The sequence below is a fragment of the Chelonoidis abingdonii genome, chromosome 7, assembly GCF_003597395.2.
Source record: "Chelonoidis abingdonii isolate Lonesome George chromosome 7, CheloAbing_2.0, whole genome shotgun sequence".
Classification (NCBI taxonomy): domain Eukaryota; kingdom Metazoa; phylum Chordata; order Testudines; family Testudinidae; genus Chelonoidis; species Chelonoidis abingdonii.
In genome coordinates this window covers 40006568-40024948 of record NC_133775.1, presented here as the reverse complement: position 1 = coordinate 40024948, position 18381 = coordinate 40006568, and the positions used below count along the sequence as shown (strand labels likewise).

General features: G+C 40.7%; 1 pseudogene; it reads left to right on the top strand.

The window, feature by feature from the left end:
* Positions 1-707: 707 nt before the first annotated feature.
* LOC142047141 (uncharacterized) lies at positions 708-2574 on the top strand (annotated as a pseudogene).
* The last annotated feature ends 15807 nt before the right edge of the window (positions 2575-18381 follow it).

Sequence of the window (18381 nt, the reverse complement as noted above, 5' to 3'; positions counted from 1 at the left end):
ATGTTACGATACTTCAGTTCATATTATTTTCATATATCTCAAATAGTTCTAAATCCTAACTGTGTATTTGTGAGTTAACACCTTAATTTTTTGACAGGCACTATAATTAGCACATTTTTTGTACAGGTTAACTCTAGTCCTCTGCATCAAAAGCACAGTTACCAATACAACATGGGAATGAACTGAAATGTTACTATATGACACAGTACATACAGCACATTTACACTGAGACCCCCAGTGCTTTCTTAACCGCTTCATTCCTAAATTCTTAATTATCAAATGCAAAATGTACAATTTAAGTAATCTGAAATAAGGATTATATTAATCTCTTTGGGTTTCCATCAACACTGTGTAGGACTGGTCTACACTACGAGTTTAGGTCGACTTTAGCAGCGTTAAATCGAATTAACCCTGCACCTGTCCACACAACAAAGCCACTTTTGTTGACATAAAAGGCTCTTAAAATCGATTTCAGTACTTCTCCCCGATGAGCGCTGAAATCGACATTGCCAGTTCGAATTAGAGTCAGTGTGGACATCATTCAATGGTATTGGCCTCCGGGAGCTATCCCACAGTGCACCATTGTGACCGCTCTGGACAGCAATCTGAACACGGATGCACTGGCCAAGCAGACAAGAAAAGCACGCAAACTTTTGAATTTCATTTCCTATTTGCCCAGTGTGGAAAGCTGATCAGCACAGGTGACCATGCAGAGTTCATCAGCACAGGTGACCGTGTAGTCCCAGAATCGAAAAAGAGCTCCAGCATGGACTGTAGGGGAGGTACTGGATCTGATCGCTGTTTGGGGAGATGAATCCATTCTATCAGAACTCCGTTCCAAAAGACGGAATGCCAAAACATTTGAAAAAATCTCCAAGGCCATGATGGACAGAGGCCACAACAGGGACTCCACACAGTGCCACGTGAAACTTAAGGAGCTGAGACAAGCATACCAGAAAGCCAAAGAATCAAACGTACGCTCCAGGACAGAGCCGCAGAAATGCCACTTCTACGCTGAGCTGCATGCAATTCTAAGTGGGGGCTGCCACCACTACCCTACCCCTGTCCATGGACTCCGATGATGGGGTACTCTCAGTTGCCATGCCTGAGGATTTTGCAGACAGGGAAGATGAGGAGGAGGAGGAGGAGGTGGCTGAGGAGAGCACACAGTTCTCCCTGACAGCCAGGATCTCTTTCTCACCCTGACTGAAATACCCTCCCAACCCTCCCAAGGCGGTATCCCGGACCTTGAAGCTGTAGAAGGGACCTCCGGTGAGTGTACCTTTGTAAATATAAAACATGGTTTAAAAGCAAGCATTTTTTAATGATTAATTTGCCCTGAGGACTTGGGATGCATTCATGGCCAGTACAGCTACTGGAAAAGTCTGTTAATGTATCTGGGGATGGAGTGGAAATCCTCTAGGGACATCTCCATGAAGCTTTCCTGGAGGTACTCTAAAAGCCTTTGCAGAAGGTTTCTGGGGAGAGCAGCCTTATTCCATCCTCCATGGTAGGACACGTTACCATGCCATGCTAGTAGCAAGTAATCTGGTATCTTTGCATGACAGAGCTTGGCAGCGTATGATCCCAGTGTTTGCTGACATTCAACATCCGTTCTTTATCTCTCTGTGTTATCCTCAGAAGAGTGATAGCATTCATGGTAACCTGGTTGAAATACAGGAATTTAATTAAGGGGACATTCATAGGTGGCCATTCCTGTTGGGCTGTTTGCCTGTGGCTGAAAAGAACTCTTCTCCATAGTTAGTCAAGCGGTGGGGGTGGGGGACATTGGCACTGAGCTGTTCGTGTTTGGCTAGCAGTGATCTTCCCTGATACCAGCCACGTGGTGCGTTGGGGGAGGATTAAAGCAGTCATCCCAGATAAAAGGATGGGGTGGGGGGATTAGTTTGGTTTCTGCTGCTGCACGTTAACACAAAAACTGCAGCCCTAAGTGGACAACTCAACGGGTTTTGCTTGGTATGGGAAAGGAGGGTGGTGCTGCTGTTATGAAGGCTGCAGAAGCCAAAAGCCTATGGCTTACCATGGCCGCCTGCAAGCCAAATTCTGGTGCCCAGCATGTTCAGTCCTCTAACACCAAAGCTGCAGGCACTCAATATAAGATGCAAAAAATGACCTTGTACTGAAATCACATGTGCTATGTAATGTGAATAGTGTTGTTCACTGTGAAAGGGTAAACATTTTACAGAACAATGGGTATCTTTTTAAATACTTCTCTCCCTTTTTTTCCCTCCCGCAGCTGTAAATGTTTCAAGCCTCCCTCCTCCATTCCAAAGGCTCTCTCAGATAAAGAGGGGGAAAAAACGCACGCATGATGAAATGTTCTCTGAGCTCATGCAGGCATCCCTCACTGAAAGAGCTCAGCAGAAACTGTGGAGGGACACAATAGCACAGGACAGGAAAGCGGACAGTGAACGTGAGGGGAGGTGGCGGCAGAAAGATCAGAGGAGGCAGGATGCAACACTGGGGCTACTGTGTGAACAAACGGACATGATCCAGAGTCTCGTGGAGATTCAGGAATGTCAGCTGGAGAGACTACTGCTGCAGCCCGTTTAACCGCCCTCCCTCCTCCCCAAGTTCCATAGGCGCCTCCTCACCCAGACGTCCAAGAACGCAGGAGTGGGGGGAAGGCTCCAGGCACCCAACCACTTCACCCCAGTGGACAGAAGGTTGTCATTCAACAAGTTTTGAAGTGATCTTTTCCCTCCCTCCTCCACGCGGGCTACCTTGTGAGTTATCTCCCTATTTTTATAATCAATTCATAAAGAATATATTCTTTTCAAATGATAGTGACTTTATTTCCAAGCTGTGAATGACGGGGGAAGGGCAGCTGGCTTACAGGGAATTAGAGTCAACCAAGAGGGTGGGTTTTCATCAAGGAGAAACAAATAGAACTGTCACGTGGTTCCCTGGCCAGTCATGAAACTGGTTTTCAAAGCTCCTCTGATGCGCAGTGCTTCCTGATGTGCTCTTCTAATCCTCCTGGTGTCTGGCTGAATGTAATCAGTGGCCAGGCAATTTGCCTCAACCTCCCACTCCGCCATGAACGTCTCCCCCTTACTCTCATAGAGATTGTGGAGCACATAGCAAGCAGCAATAACAGTGGGAATATTGGTTTAACTGAGGTCTAACTGAGTCAGTAAACTGCGACAGCGGCCCTTCAAACGTCCAAATTCACACTCTACCACCATTCTGCACTTGCTCAGCCTATAGCTGAGCAGCTCCTTACTACAGTCCAGGGTGCCTGTGTACGGCTTCATGAGCCATAGCATTAAGGGGTAGGCTGGGTCCTCAAGGATAATTATAGGCATTTCAACATCCCCAACAGTTATTTTCTGGTCTGGGAAATAAATACCTTCTTGCAGCCATTTAAACAGACCTGAGTTCCTGAAGACGCGAGCATCATGAACCTTTCCCGGCCATCCCACATTAATGTTGGTGAAACATCCCTTGTGATCCACCAGTGCTTGCAGCACCATTGAAAAGTACCCCTTTCAGTTTATGTACTCGCTGGCTCGGTGCTCCAGTGCCAAGATAGGGATATGGGTTCCGTCTATCGCCACACCACAGTTGAGGAATCCCATTGCAACAAAGCTATCTACTATTACCTGCACATCTCCCAGAGTCACTACCTTTCATAGCAGCAGCTCAGTGATTGCGTTGGCTAATTGCATGACAGCAAACCCCACAGTAGATTTGCCTACTCCAAATTGATTCCCAGCTGACCGGTAGCTGGCATTGTAAGCTTCCAGAGGGCTATTGCCACTCGCTTGTGAACTGTGAGGGCTGCTCTCATCTTGGTATTCTGACACTTCAGGGCAGGGGAAAGCAAGTCACAAAGTTCCATGAAAGTGCCCTTATGCATGCAAAAGTTTTGGAGCCATTGGGAATCACCCCAGACCTGCAACACTATGCAGTCCCCACCAGTCTGTGCTTGTTTCCCGGGCCGAGAATCGGCGTTCCATGGCATGAGCCTACCCCATTAGCATCATGATGTCCACGTTGTCAAGGCCTGCGCTTTGAGAGAAGTCTGTGTCCATGTCCTCATCAGTCTCGTCACCACGCTGCCGTTGCCTCCTCGCCTGGTTTTTCAGTTTCTGGTTCTGTATAAACTGCACGATGATGCGCAATGTGTTTACAATGCTCATAACTGCTGCAGTGAGCTGAACGGGCTCCATGCTTGCTGTGCTATGGCATCCGCTTGGGCAATCCAGGAAAAAGGGTGCAAAATGATTGTCTGCCGTTGTTTTCATGGAGGGAGGGTTGACTGACGACATTTACCCATAACCACCCATGACAAATTTTTGGCCCCATCAGGCATTGGGAGCTCAGCCCAGAATTCCAGTGGGCAGCGGGAACTGCGGAAACTGTGGGATAGCTACCAGCAGTGCACTGCTCGGAATGTCCATGCTTGCCACGGTACTATGGATGCACACCGCCGAATTAACATGCTTAGTGTGGATGCATGCACTCAACTTTATACAATCTGTTCCCAAAAATCAACTTCTGTAAAATAGGAGTAATTTCGTAGTGTAGACATACCCATATACCATTGATCCTATTTCAGATTCTTCTTACCCCTCCAGACACAGAAGTCTCCATTCCCATGGAGCTCTTTCTATAAAGTTGTATTAACAATTAATGATGTTACTCTACTTTAAAAAAAATTCTATTGCTAGTTTACCATGTTAGTTCTGGAAATAACTTGCTTGAAGTTTATGTTGAGTAATCTTTTGACTCAGGACTAAATATAAATTACATGTGAGATTTGCTGGAACAAAAGATTAAATAAAAGACTAATTAAAATATGTATTATATATATGTATATATATATAATGATATATAAAGATAAATATTTTTTCTCAGCTATAACCCCTTTCATGAATGCTAGACAAGCACAAAGTATACTTCAAGCAGTTAAACAAGTACTTGCACTCAACATATTAACTGGGAGCTAAATTCATCCACGCTGCAGTTCTACTGACTTCACCAGTGATTACATTTGGCCCAGAATTTCCAAGTACTTGAAAATAAGGCAAATACTTCCTTCATGAATTAGGCATTTAATTATTAAGAGCCCTAGGTGACTTTTCTATGCACGATTGGCAGTCTGCATTAGGTAATTCCTTGTGTCAGTATTACTCCTCTGCTTCCTTAGAGAATAAAACTCCTTCTGTACCAACTGTCAGCTCACTTTCAATGCAATGAGATTAATTATAGAATGACACTGATCTGTGAATCTTTGGCTGTAGCAAATCACTGACCAGTTTCATGGCCTTGGCTGCCTTCTGTACAAATAGGCCACAATTCACAATATGTTTTTTACTCAGTATTTTCCAATGTCCACAGAATTCTTGTTATAAGAACATGAGAAATATCCCATGTGATCCCCCATAATCCTCGCCGAATACTATGTTGCTTGCTGGTTGGAATGGCATGACTTATTTGAGTGGTAGTCACTGTCAGTTCTTTAAGGGACAATCCATTCCTATTGCCTGAGGTTTGATTACTGACAATTTATATAGTGCATGTCGATATAAAACAGCCTTCTCTATAGTATATTTAGCATGAAATGATCATAAATCAAGACTTTTCAAAAGTCTTCTTTTCCCTCTTTCTGCTGCATGCAGAGCTGAGGATCAAAACATTTTCTATTTATTATATGTTTACTACCCTGAGTGTCACTGACTAAGGGCTGATTTGGAAGCTGTGCAGTGTCCACCACTCCCAGAGATTTATGAGTTGAAGGCATGAGACAGAAGATAGGACCCTAAGAGCCTACAATGCAATTCATCCACCTCTCTGCCAACCTAAAAATCATTCACTTTATGATCCATTATGGGAAATATTCATTGGCTGTTTCATCACATAATTTGCAATATCAGGCATACCCTGTGAGTTCTCCTGTAGATATAAATAGTACATTGCCTGATATTAAATAAGAAGATTCTTGTTTTAGATTAAGTCTTTTACCACATATATATGGCTACCTATAAACTCTGCAACAAAATCCCTTCTGTTACCCCGAGTCTCAACACACTACATGTATGTCTAACACCTCAATTAAACACCCACAGCTGGCCCATGTCATATGACTCAAGCTCAAGGGGCTCAGGCTGTAGGGCTGTAAAATTGTGGTGTAGACATTCAGGGTCAGGCTGGAGGCCAGGTTCTGGGATCCTGCCTGAGTTTGAACAGCTACACTGCAATTTTACAGCGCAGCAGCCTGAGCCCCCAGAGCTCGAGTCAGCTGACACAGGCCAGCTGTGAATGTTTAATTGCAATGTAGAAAGACCCACAGAGACAATACATGTAGGAGTTGCTATATATCCATTAGGCTATACGGTTTTGATCTTATATCTATGTAAATCAGTGACTAAACTCTCATCACTGCCAGTTCTTTAATTAAAGAAGCAGGATTGTGCTTTAAAAGTCTATATGCATCCCTTGGTCACTTGCTTTCCCTCTACATATCTATCTGAAAGAAAATCTCGCTTTTAGGAATTTTGGCCCAAATTATGAAAATTCCTCCATGTGTGCCTGTGTATGCAAAATCTACTTCTGAATAGATAAATAAGGTAAATTCATATCCAACTGCCAATATCTACTGGCATGTGAACAAGTAGAAAAGCATTTGAAAATCTGGCCTTTAATGCTTTCAAGAGTTCCTCAAAGTTTTCTTGAAAGTTATAGAAAATCCTTTAATCAATGTTGAAGTTTTAAAATTGGATGCCACTTTGCATTTTATTTTCAGTTGACATATTTCATGCACTGTGGTGAACATGGTCCAGAAGCCCAGGGCTGGGATTATAAAGGATCTCTGAGAGTTACGCACTCAAATCACACTGAAATTCAGTAGTAGTGGGGCACCTTTAGATCTGTTGTGATAACTGTGCCTACAAAGTTACCCTAACTGTGAGCTCAATTGTAAGAAGTCTGAACATTCATAAGATATCACAATAATCTATAGAACAAATGGGGAAAGGTACGAAAGGTAGACAGAAAGACTGAATTAGTCCAAACAAGATGGCTTACTGGTATAACTGAACGACTGTGCTGAAATCATGTTTGGTAAATAAGAAAAAAGTGTTGAACCAGAAATAATAAACCAAAGTTAGTGTATCAGAAACTAGGTCCAATTAGTGGCCTAAATAATAAAGAGAAAAGCTATTCCACCCACCATTCCCCTTGGGGTCCTTAAAAAAAGTGTAAGGCCCAGGTACTAGAACCCACGTTTGCAGAGTCCGTGCTAGCTGTGTTTCCACCAGGAGGCCATGCAGGGGCACAGCCACGGAGCACTGTGGAGAGTGGGTGCTACTTCCTGTGGTGCCTAAGCAACCCAGAGTGACAGTATCCTGCAGACCTCTGGCCAAGTGTCCCTACTTAACCCCAGGGGTTGCCTCAGGAAGTTATCTGGGCAACCACACAGACATCATCCTACTGCAATGCCTTGTCACCTGATCTCTGGTCTCTGATTCCAGCCTGACTCTGACCCCAATTCTTGAGTCCTGATTCTAGCCTGGCACTCTCTTTGATCTCCACTCTTCGATCCCAGCCTGACTCTGACTCTTGTTTATGGGACCTGGCCTTCCGATTTGTCCAATGCCTGCCCGGTGACTCCTGTCCCTGGTGGGAAGACCTCAGGCAGTCTGGCCTAGCGGCCTCAGCTGGACTACATCCCACTCCTTACTGGAGTGAGCTTCAGCATCTGGCTATCACCTCCACCATGTCCTGGGATCCCAGATTTTCTTCATCCTGATCCTAAGAGATATCTTGATCAGACCAGGCCAAAGAAAGAGGGAGCCAGACATATCAACCAGCTCCAGCTGAATCTAAAATACTAAGATGAAACATGATTGGAATTCATCAACAAACACCACAGCTCCAGTCCATCTCAACTAATTTCTCCTTTCTCCAAAAGGACAGTTATTACCATCTTTGATACCATCTAAGAGACTGTCAAACCCCAGGTCCTTTTCTTCTTAAAATGCTCACCAGCACAAGGGAAAGGGAACAAGGAATGCTATTAAAATGAAAGCCTTACTCAATATTTTACATTTCAAATGTTTAACTGTTTTTCCTTCCTTTCTTTATCATTAATAAAAGATTAAAAGGATTTTTATGGTGTGCTTTCCATCGCCCTAAGCAGGGTGAGGTCTTAAACAAGGTTCAGGGTTTGGTATAAACACTGCTTGATCTTGGACAGTGATTGCGTTATGTAAACACCTTTGGACCATATATTCCACAATAATTAATACAAACCCCTTTCAAAATCTTACAGAAAAAAATGGAGATGTACTATGAAATTTTCAAGGGGCAAAAATCTTATGTTTCCCATAAAATATAATCTTTACTCATGTTATTTATTCTAAGAAGGAAAAACATGACATACGTATGATACAATGGATCTGAATCACTGCAGTCAACTTGAATCAATACTATCCTTTTGACTCAAGAATTCTAATGGATTTTAAGTTGCAGGGGGAATGACCATTTGTAAAAATGTTAATAGCTAAAATTATTTCAAACGGCTACCACTCTAAATAATGACTGATTGCCTGCCAAATTCCAGTAGTAGTATTTCAAATCTCAGTAGCATCTGTTTTTACAAGAGAATTAATTAAATGTCTACCCTTTAAAAAAAAATGCCCTAAACAAACTAGTCAAAATGGTTTCCTTCAATTTTTCAAAGAAAAATTAGCTTTAACACCGATAATCTGCTATGTAAACTTTTTGAATATAATTTAATAAATATGTTAGCATACAGCAGGCCCTTAACTATAGCATCTCAGACACAATGATGTACTACCACAATCCATACTATTATTCTGATGCTCTGAACCACAAGTGAACTCTGTAACAAGTGATCTCAGATTCTGTCTCCCATGCCGAAAGCTCCATTTATTCACTGAGTGCTCCTCTCATGCACATAACTCCAGTGAAGGCTAATAATTTCTAGACATGCTCCAGAGTGAGTAGAGTGAATGCTGAACATCCATTGGCTCTAAATTTCTGCTGGAAGCAATTCATGTTTAGCTGATAAGCTTTAAAAATACAGCCAAGACAAAGACAACAACAAGCACAGTGCAGAATTATTCCATCAAAAACCCACTGTAGACTAGGGGCTCCCAGATTAATAAACATGCACGTTCAATTGAAGCCAAAAGATATTAAGCTTTCTGTAGATATAGTAGAAGGCACAACAAATTCTGAAAATCAAAATTACATTGCAGTGAGATTTGATTGACACCAGTCTTTATTATGATTATTACTGAAGCCCCTTTGAATCCATGTTATGGAGCAGTATCCTATTGTTAGGACACAAAAATAGATTGTAAGTACCTTGGTTTAGGGACTAAGTATAAGACAAGAGACCACAGATGGCTTCAGGTAGATGGGGAAGTACATGGAAACACGGAGACAATAGTGGTCAGCATGACGGGCAGTAGTCTCATCACACCAGTTGATAGTTTTTTTATAGCTATCACAGGTGGCTGGCCCCTTTAAGTGAAGCAGGCCCAGAATCCCTGTGCTTTAGCCATTTAAGAGGATGGGGCAGCACCTGGGACCATGAAGAGCCAGGCTGCCAGAAAGGAAGGGGGAGCAAGAGCAGCAGGAAGTTCCCTGGGGGAGGCTGCCAGAGTCCCCTAGTAGAGGAGATAGTGGGAACCTTCTCGAGAAAAAGGGACTCCATGGGGAGAGCCCTAAGAGGCAGTGCTCAGTTAAAAGAGTACAGCCAAATCCTGCCATAGGCCCTGAAGAGGAGGGACTGAGAAAGATAGAGGGAAAAATCTCCTGAGAGCTGTAACCCAGGGCAAACCTAGTATCTGTCTTTAAAAAGGGGGGAGGGAGAACCATAGGGAACTATAGATCAGTCAGTCTAAGTTCAATACCAGGAAAGATACAGGAACAAATTATTACACAATCCATTTGTAAACACTTAGAGAGTAAGGAAGAACCACGCCTGCCAAACTAACCTAATTTCCTTCTTTGACAGGGTTATTGACCTAGTGAATAGGCAGGAAACAAGAGATGCGCTATAACTTGATTTTACTAAAACTTTTGTCACAGTCATACACAAACTAGAGAAAAGTACTATAAGATGAGTCACCAGAGGCTCAAAGCCAATACTCAAAAGAGTAGTTATCTATGGTTATCTGGAAAACTCTGAAGGCATACCTAGTGGGGTTCCACAAAAGTCAGTTCTGAGTCTGGTACTATTCAATATTTTCATTAATGATTTGGATAATGGAGTGGCAAGTATGCTTATAAAATTTGAAGATGATACCACACTGCGAGGGATTGCAAGAACTTTGGAGATCAGAATTAGAATTCAAAACAAGCTTGATAAATTGGAGAATAAATGGTCTGAAATCAACAAAGACAAGTGCAAAGTACTTCACTGAGGAAGAAAAAAAATCAAAATGTAAAACTACAAAAGGGGGAACATCTATCTAGGCAGCAGTACTGCAGGAAAGGAATGAAATTGTCCCTAATTAGGGAAGGCTCTGTCATGTCATGTCTTCTTGTCAATCCTAGAAGGCCCATTTCTAAAAGGAAACACTCCCAGGGGTGACATCATAGCTTCAGATAATCACCTGCACCTGGAATTGGAATATCATTCAATTGTTGTGAGAATAATGTCAATGGAGATAGTCGAAGATCCCAATTTTTAAGTATTTAAAACTAGGATTAAATCACCAAATTTATCAATAGAGCACTGATCATCCCTGTATGCCAAGACAGAGACTCAGATCTGAAGCTGGTATAAATTGGCATAACACAACAGAAATAAGTGGAGATTTGTCCTGCTGAGGCTCTAACCCTATAGTATGTATGTTTTAGTAAGCCACTTTAGGTAACATATAATGGTTACTGAAATTGGCATTCATATATTTATTGCTGAGTAGCCATAATACAGAATTAACAGACTTTCTGTATGAGTCATATATGTATCTGGTTTGCCCATCTAATATCTTATTCTTATGCTTTCCTTTGCAAGCTGAGAAGCTCTTCCTAAGAAATTTGGTGCTTTTGCAAGGCTCATTAATGCAAAGTCAGAATTCCCAGTCTGAGAATAATGATAACTGAGGAAATTCCTTTAAAAACTCAAGGCGTATTGATATGTCATTCATTTTATCAATGTTACCTCTGGTGAAAAAAATGCTGGCATTTTGGATTCAGATAAACGTGAAGTCACACACTGAATTTATATTGGGAGAGTTGAGAATTACAGCATGCAAAGTCAATTCTACAAAAGGGTTTATGCATCAGTAACAACACTTTGCACTTCTACAGCACCTTTCATCCCAGGCTTTCAAAGACAATTACAATCACTAATTAATTCAGCCTCACAAGAATCGTGGGAGCTAGCTAGATGACCCCTGTCAAACTCCCCTACAGAGTGGTGAAAGTGGGAGAGGAGCAGAACGCTCAAAGAGGTTCCTTTGTGACATGTTCTGTATATTGTTCCCTAAAGGGGGAAAGGGATGACACAGTGTGTAGGCTTTTAAAACACCTTACAGGAGCCATGCCTATGTGCCTCCTTAGAAGCAGCCTCAGAATGGAACTAGGAATAACTTATTCAGTGTTAAACTGCATTCCCAAAACTCAATGAGGATGTGGAAGCACTTAATGTTATTCCTCACCCCGACCCTTTTGGTACTAGCAGTGGCTAGAGGAAGAGTGAACTCTAGAAACCCTTCCCCCTGACCAGCAGCATCAAAAGCGGACAGAGGAATGTGGACTCTTTGAGCTACTGTATAATGACTCTCATATGTGGAAGACACCATTCTGTACATGACACCTGCCAGCAGAGGGCACAGCCACGCAAGCCTGTGGCATAAAGAACCCCTGCATATTATTATCTCCATTTTCTAGACAGATAGATTGGTGCAGAGGGAAGTTATGTGACTTTGCCAAGGCTACACAGCAAATCAATGGCAAAGACAGGAATAGGGTACTGCAGACTTCTCTTGAAGTATCAGCGAACTCAGATTCACTTTGATATCTAATAAGCTTCTGATGCATTTGCATGTCTACTATATTCTGTGTAATTAAAATGAAAATTCAGATACCTCTTATTTTTGTGGAAACTGTAGCCAGCCTTTTAAAATGCTTCCTGAAATAAGGAATTTGGGTTTAATGCTTTAGTAAGGAGCAAAACTTTTAGAATTATGAAAAAGCCCTATTCAAAATCTAGTACATTTTCAAAAATATCTCACTCCCATTTCACTTCCATGTTCCTATTCATTAAGTCCTGTTTGATCAGTAATCCATATCAAAATATTCCTTTCTGGGTGAAACACAGGTCTCTCCTTTTACCCTCCTTTATCAGTGTGCATCACTTGTCTGACAAATCCATTGAAGTTACATCATGGGCTACAGCACTGTGACTGCAAAATATGGGCAAAGAGAAGAAAGCCGATTATAAAGAGTGATTACATTCACACAGTCATCTAGATCAGCAATGACGGACAAAGAAGTGCTCAAAAATAAGCAGTTGGGCCATGACAGTTTAATGGGGTTTTGATAAAATATGATATTCTAACTAGTTTACCTGATTTATACTGAGGTCTCCTTAAGTTCAGCCATTTCAATGAGCCATACATTCTAACAGACTTCTTAGTTCACAACTCATCATCCCAACAGATGAAAGTAGCCCCACTGGGGCTATTATAGACTAGTGGTGTCCATGTGTGAGATCAATGAGGCTGAGTGCTAAAAATATCTATGAAATTGTCAATGAAAATAACATGCTGCAGAGGCATAGAAGCTCCTTTTAAAAAAAAATTGTAAGAAAGTTTCCTTTTTATTTCAAAATCTGACTTTTTATAGTCAAGATAGATATAATCCTTGAAAATAGAGGATAATGACGAAAATGCTAACAGACCACATTAACTGCAGTGGTATTAATTGCACTTCTGTTCCACTGCTGATTTCTTTGCAGTTACTCTCTGGTTTTTCCCGTTATCCTAAGCCCTCTACTTTTTAAATGTAGCTCACTCCTTTAGTTTGTTGATAGCATTAACTATGAATTACGGTGTAAATTTAGATTCTAAACACAAGTTTTGGCTTGGAGACCAAAACAATGAAATAGGCATAACTGGTTTTTTTTCTATCAACTTAATGGAGGCCTGCCAGTTAGTGAAGGCTTAGGATTAGAAATCTAGGCTCCTGGGACCAAATACATCCCTCACCTTTAGGCCGTGATCCTGCAATTGGTTCTGCGTGGATAGACCTCAATGCCTATATGGACCCCCACCCACCAGTCAATGAAGTGGTGGTGATTACATCAGTTCCTTTGAGGGAGCACTGTACGCTCAGGTTTGCATCTGAGTTCATGTCAAATGCACAACTGCTCCAAGATGTTCAAGTATTAGCAGTGACCAAAAGTGCTCTTCTCATTTGCGTTTAGCAAAAGATGGTTGCAAGCTCTTTTTTTTTTTGAGCATGGACCTTGCTACACTTGGCTGGGCCTTTGTCAACTCAAGTTTGTTTTACCACAATGAGCTGTACTGATACATGGGGCTAACCTGAATGCCACTCACTCTCCAGCTAATGAAGAAATATGGATTCAGACTTAGAAAAATGTATTTCATATAGGGAATGTATTACAAACAATATCCTTAGCCTCCACTGCCTTCCAATTGGCAGACTTGTAAAGTTAGTGTTGGTTTTGATTTATATAGTGCTAAATAGTTTTGTCCTTTATTACTTCAGAGATTGCCTCTCATCTCATATGACACTGCAACATTACACTTGAACTTACAGCTTTCCAGGAGTAAACGGGAAGGGACTGAGAGCAAGATTTGTAGGGGGCAGAGAAGCTTTTTGTGGATCCTGAGGTGGCAGCAGCTGGAGATTAGTAACTGAAGTAGATTAGAGAGATTTTATGGATATTGATTTATTGGAGCTTTGGTATGTGTTTTAATCAAAATATGTATACACATTTAGAGATATGAGTTTTAGTGCATTGAAATAAAAAACAATATAAAATGCACTATAGACCAAACATCTAGTCCAAAATGCAATATAAAATGCACTGTACCAAACATCTAGTCCAAAACAGCGCAAAATATGAGTGAGTTCAGATCCAGATAAAAACTTTTTGGTTCAGATTTATCTCTAAGCCTGCAAATACATTGTATAGTCATTGGATGCTTAAGGTTAAATACATGTGGTCCATAATTATTTCAATTTCCAATGTTAAAAACATTTTAAAATAAGCTAAATCTTTTTCATCTTTCCTTATCTATTTTTAATTTTGTAAAACATTCATATTATCACTGAACATACGAGTGACAACCTGTGTAGGAACTAAATTTATTACAGCAAAACTAGACTGTTATAAAAGTTTATACCTGTAGGTTAAAGCTCATTGCAATGAAATCCCTCATGAATACTATTTTTCATCTCTGGGTATAATTATGTGTGCATAATGGGGAATGAGGACACAGTACAGGATTCATTGAGGTCATGATAGCACAAGTGGAATTTAGTGAATAATAGCTGCAAGGTCTAGGGTGATATTTAATATATGCTCCATTATTTTTTCTACTTTATGCAGCTTTTCTTGGTTTGAAAATGAGGGCCTTACTACTGCTCAATGACTTTGTGCCCTTTTTATCATGTGAAAGCTACATTGCTCAGGTCTGCATCCTATTGGACCATACTCAGTGGAGTTAGGTGTCACATTACATAATAGAAGTCCTTTTAGGCAATAAAGGATGTTGGAGAGACGAGATCACTCAGTACAGATTACATAGTATGTGGTTTGAGTATCAGCTACCTTACGACTGCCTTTCTCCATGTATGAGATGAGTTGCGGTGTTCAGGTTAATAGCTCTACTTAAAATGAGAATGGACTTGTGACAAGGTCTTTTCAAAGAATGGACAACTCTAGAATTTGTTTTGTCATTTAGTCCAACAAAGCCAGGTGCTTTGTTGTCTTCCAGGGCAACCTGCAAAGTTTATCTATATTCCCAGGCTTCTGCAGAGCACTGGTTGAAATGGTGAGTTATTAGTCCTGCTGTGCTATGAGGAGCTCAATATTGATATCTCAATCTGAGGGCCAGATTATGATATCCATGTATTGAACAGTACATTAAACTTCCCAAGAGACTATATATGGTTTAATGGGATTATTATGGAATTGGATACTAAATGTGAGAAAGCAAAAATTCAAGGCCAGATTATGGATTTTTATGAAATTGTTCATAAATGCACTTTGAGCACAGATGCATTATACTGAAAGAAAGAAAGAACCTCATAAGCATTGAAAAAGGCCTTGTATGACACTACAGTTCACTATGATAACAAATGAGAAAAAAGCAGCTGTGACACATCCTACTTCTTACACAACTAGGACTCAATTTTCAAAAGTACTAGGCATCTGTAATTGTGAGTGCTCCCCACCTCTGGAATTCAGACCCCTTTAGATGTATGAGGAGGTGGTGGACTATCCTCTAGAAAATTAACTAAATACCCTGTTATGTTAGTACTCTAAGCTCCTTTGTGCTGTGTGATATTATGTTTGGTGCAGGTGACAGGATCTTCTTCTGTAATTATTCGTAGTAAACATTTGTGTTGTTCATTGTACCTAGTGGTCCAAATCCCAAATGAGGTCCCATTGTGTTCAGCACAGTACAAACTTAGCTGAGAGGCAGTCACTAATATTCATTTTGATGGAAGATGTGTTGCTAAATCTTCTACGCTGCTTTTGGAAAGCTTATCCCAAATCCCCACAGGGCTTTTAGCAACAAAAGCCCAAACCTTTATGATGTGAGTTAAAAGGATAACTCTGTTAGCCTATAGCAGTAACAGGTTCCTGCTCTCCTTGGCCTCATCTGTGTAGAAGATAGGACACACTTAGCCAGTGAGTTTCACTCACCCACAAGTTAGCAAATTCCCTAATATTAACGATGCCAAAGTGATCAGATACAGCAAAAACATATTAAAGATGCACAAATCCCATTATTCCATGAAGCTTTATTATTGTTTTCCAATTTAGAGGGGATTATATCATGGATATTCTATTCAGCACCTTTGCTGCCAGGCTGTCAGTTTGTAGCTGGTAATGGTACCAAATTTCATTTATATTAAACCAGAACCACAAGTTACACATACTCCTAGTAATCGAAATCTTAAGTGGCAAGACCGTGCAAAGGTTCTGTTGAAATGCTCAAGCTGCAGGGGACACATGGACTTGCCAGAGCTAGTCTCTTCCATTCCAACCACAGTGGTTGGCAGGTGGCTAGGCTGCTTGGTACATTTACTTGGGAAGTTAAATTGAGATGGAGCTTAAAATTTCCAAATTCAGTTTCTTAACTAAAGGTCTGAAGAGCAGGGCACAAGAGAAAACATTACTCTTGGAACAGCAATGGGAGCTGAGGGGAGAAAAAAGAAAGAGAGAGACAGACACACAAATAGAGGAGTCAGTGGAAAGACAGGCCATTTTTTCTGTGTTGATTTAACCTCAAGAAAACCTATTGACTTCAAGGGGATTGCACAGTGTGAAAATCAGTATCGAATCTTTTTGTTCTAGGAACAAGGAGAAAGCAATATGACAATGGTATTGAATATTATATTACAAAAATAATGACAACTATAACAAACAGAAGACCAAAGGTCTTCATTATCTTTTCCTATTTCTACTGCAAACAAAAATGTTTATTACTTTTTCCCCTATCACCATATATCCTCTTGCCCTTTCTATTTTCTACAGCAGAAAAAGCAGATTTTTTTAAGAGAGTTAGAATTTAAATACAGAAGGACATATTTAAAAAAACCTGTAGATGCCCTGGGGCACCTTTTAAGCAATCTATTAATATTCAGGCATTTGACCAATCAGAGTTGTAAAGTGGAAAAAATGCCCATGAGTGTTTCAGTGTTATACTCAAACAGAAATACCTAAAATATTAGGAAAATGATTATAGAGAATTACTAACTGTAAGGTCTGACCTCTTTTTTTTTTTTTTTTTTTTGAAACCATACAGGGCCAATTCTACCCTCCTTTATACCGATGCAACCCACCTTAATTCAGTAGGCTTGCACCTGTGGAAATAAAAGTAGAGCTTGGTCTTTGATATAAGTTCTACTTGGTCCCTGTCTTGTGATATAAATTGCTAAGTTGTTCTCTTTCAAGTCTGCTCCAGCAGAAAAGCACCTCTCAGTCAACAACAAAAATAAACAAACATTCTCCTGGTGTTGTATCTAGTATTCCAACATGCTTCAGTTGTTTGTGAGTACAATAATACTTAGATTTATCTACGGCCCTTCAGCCCTTGGGATCCCTTAGTGCTTTAGAAAGTTCACAAATATATACAACAGAAGCACCAGATTTGTCAGAAATGGCCACATAGGAAACTTCCCAGAAGAAGGTTTGTTTATATTCTTTTTATGTGTCACATTTGGACATTTATGCCCCCCACAACAGTATTTCGTACATTCCCTTTCTTTGATAGATATAAAAAGCTTGTTGTTTGAGTTTATCACTAATAAAACAATAGTTAGAACACGGTTCATACTTTCAGAGAGCCGGAAAGCTATTGTGTAACAATAGCTAGCTAGATTTTCTTTCATTGCTTCAGAATAGCCCATATTTTCTTCATTCCCAACATATTAAGTTATTAATGCTGTCAATCAAAGTCACAACCACTCAGGTGAATTTGATATCAATCAAAATCAACATGTCTTCCCGCCCCACTACACAAAAGGAACCATTTGCCAGGTCTTGTGACTCAAAATGATATTCATTCAAATATATTTTCAGTGAACCTTTGCCTTTGAAATGCTATGTGCTAGATACTAGGTTAGACAATGTAGTATTAATTGTCTACATTCTTTAGCTAGACACCCACCAATTCAACTTGGTTAAGGTGGTCTGCAATGGTTGTTAATCTTTTCCAACAGATGGCTGTTTTCCATTACAAATATAACAAACACCTTTACCATAATAAAAGAAAGCCTTGTTTATATGAAGGTGTTAGGCAGCTGTGTAACTATGTCGAGGTAATTATAGTGGGGAAAATCTGCACTGTTGATATGACGCATAGGTACAACTAAGGTTCTGAAGGTTACCTGTAAATCATACAGTTCTACCTATCCTTCACCACATGTGATCATGCCACTATTCCCAAGATATCCTGGTGCTTGATGATATCAGCTTATCTATGAAGCACAGCTGGTTGAAGCTGCACCCAGGCAAGACAGAGGTGATGCTTGTAGTCAGAAGAAAGCACTCTGAAGAGTTTGCAGTCTTCTTTGATTGAAGACCTTCACCCACAATTGATCAATTCAGTCCACAGTTTAGGAACAATGCTGGATTCCTTGCCGAGACTAAGGTCTCATGCAGCTGCAAGT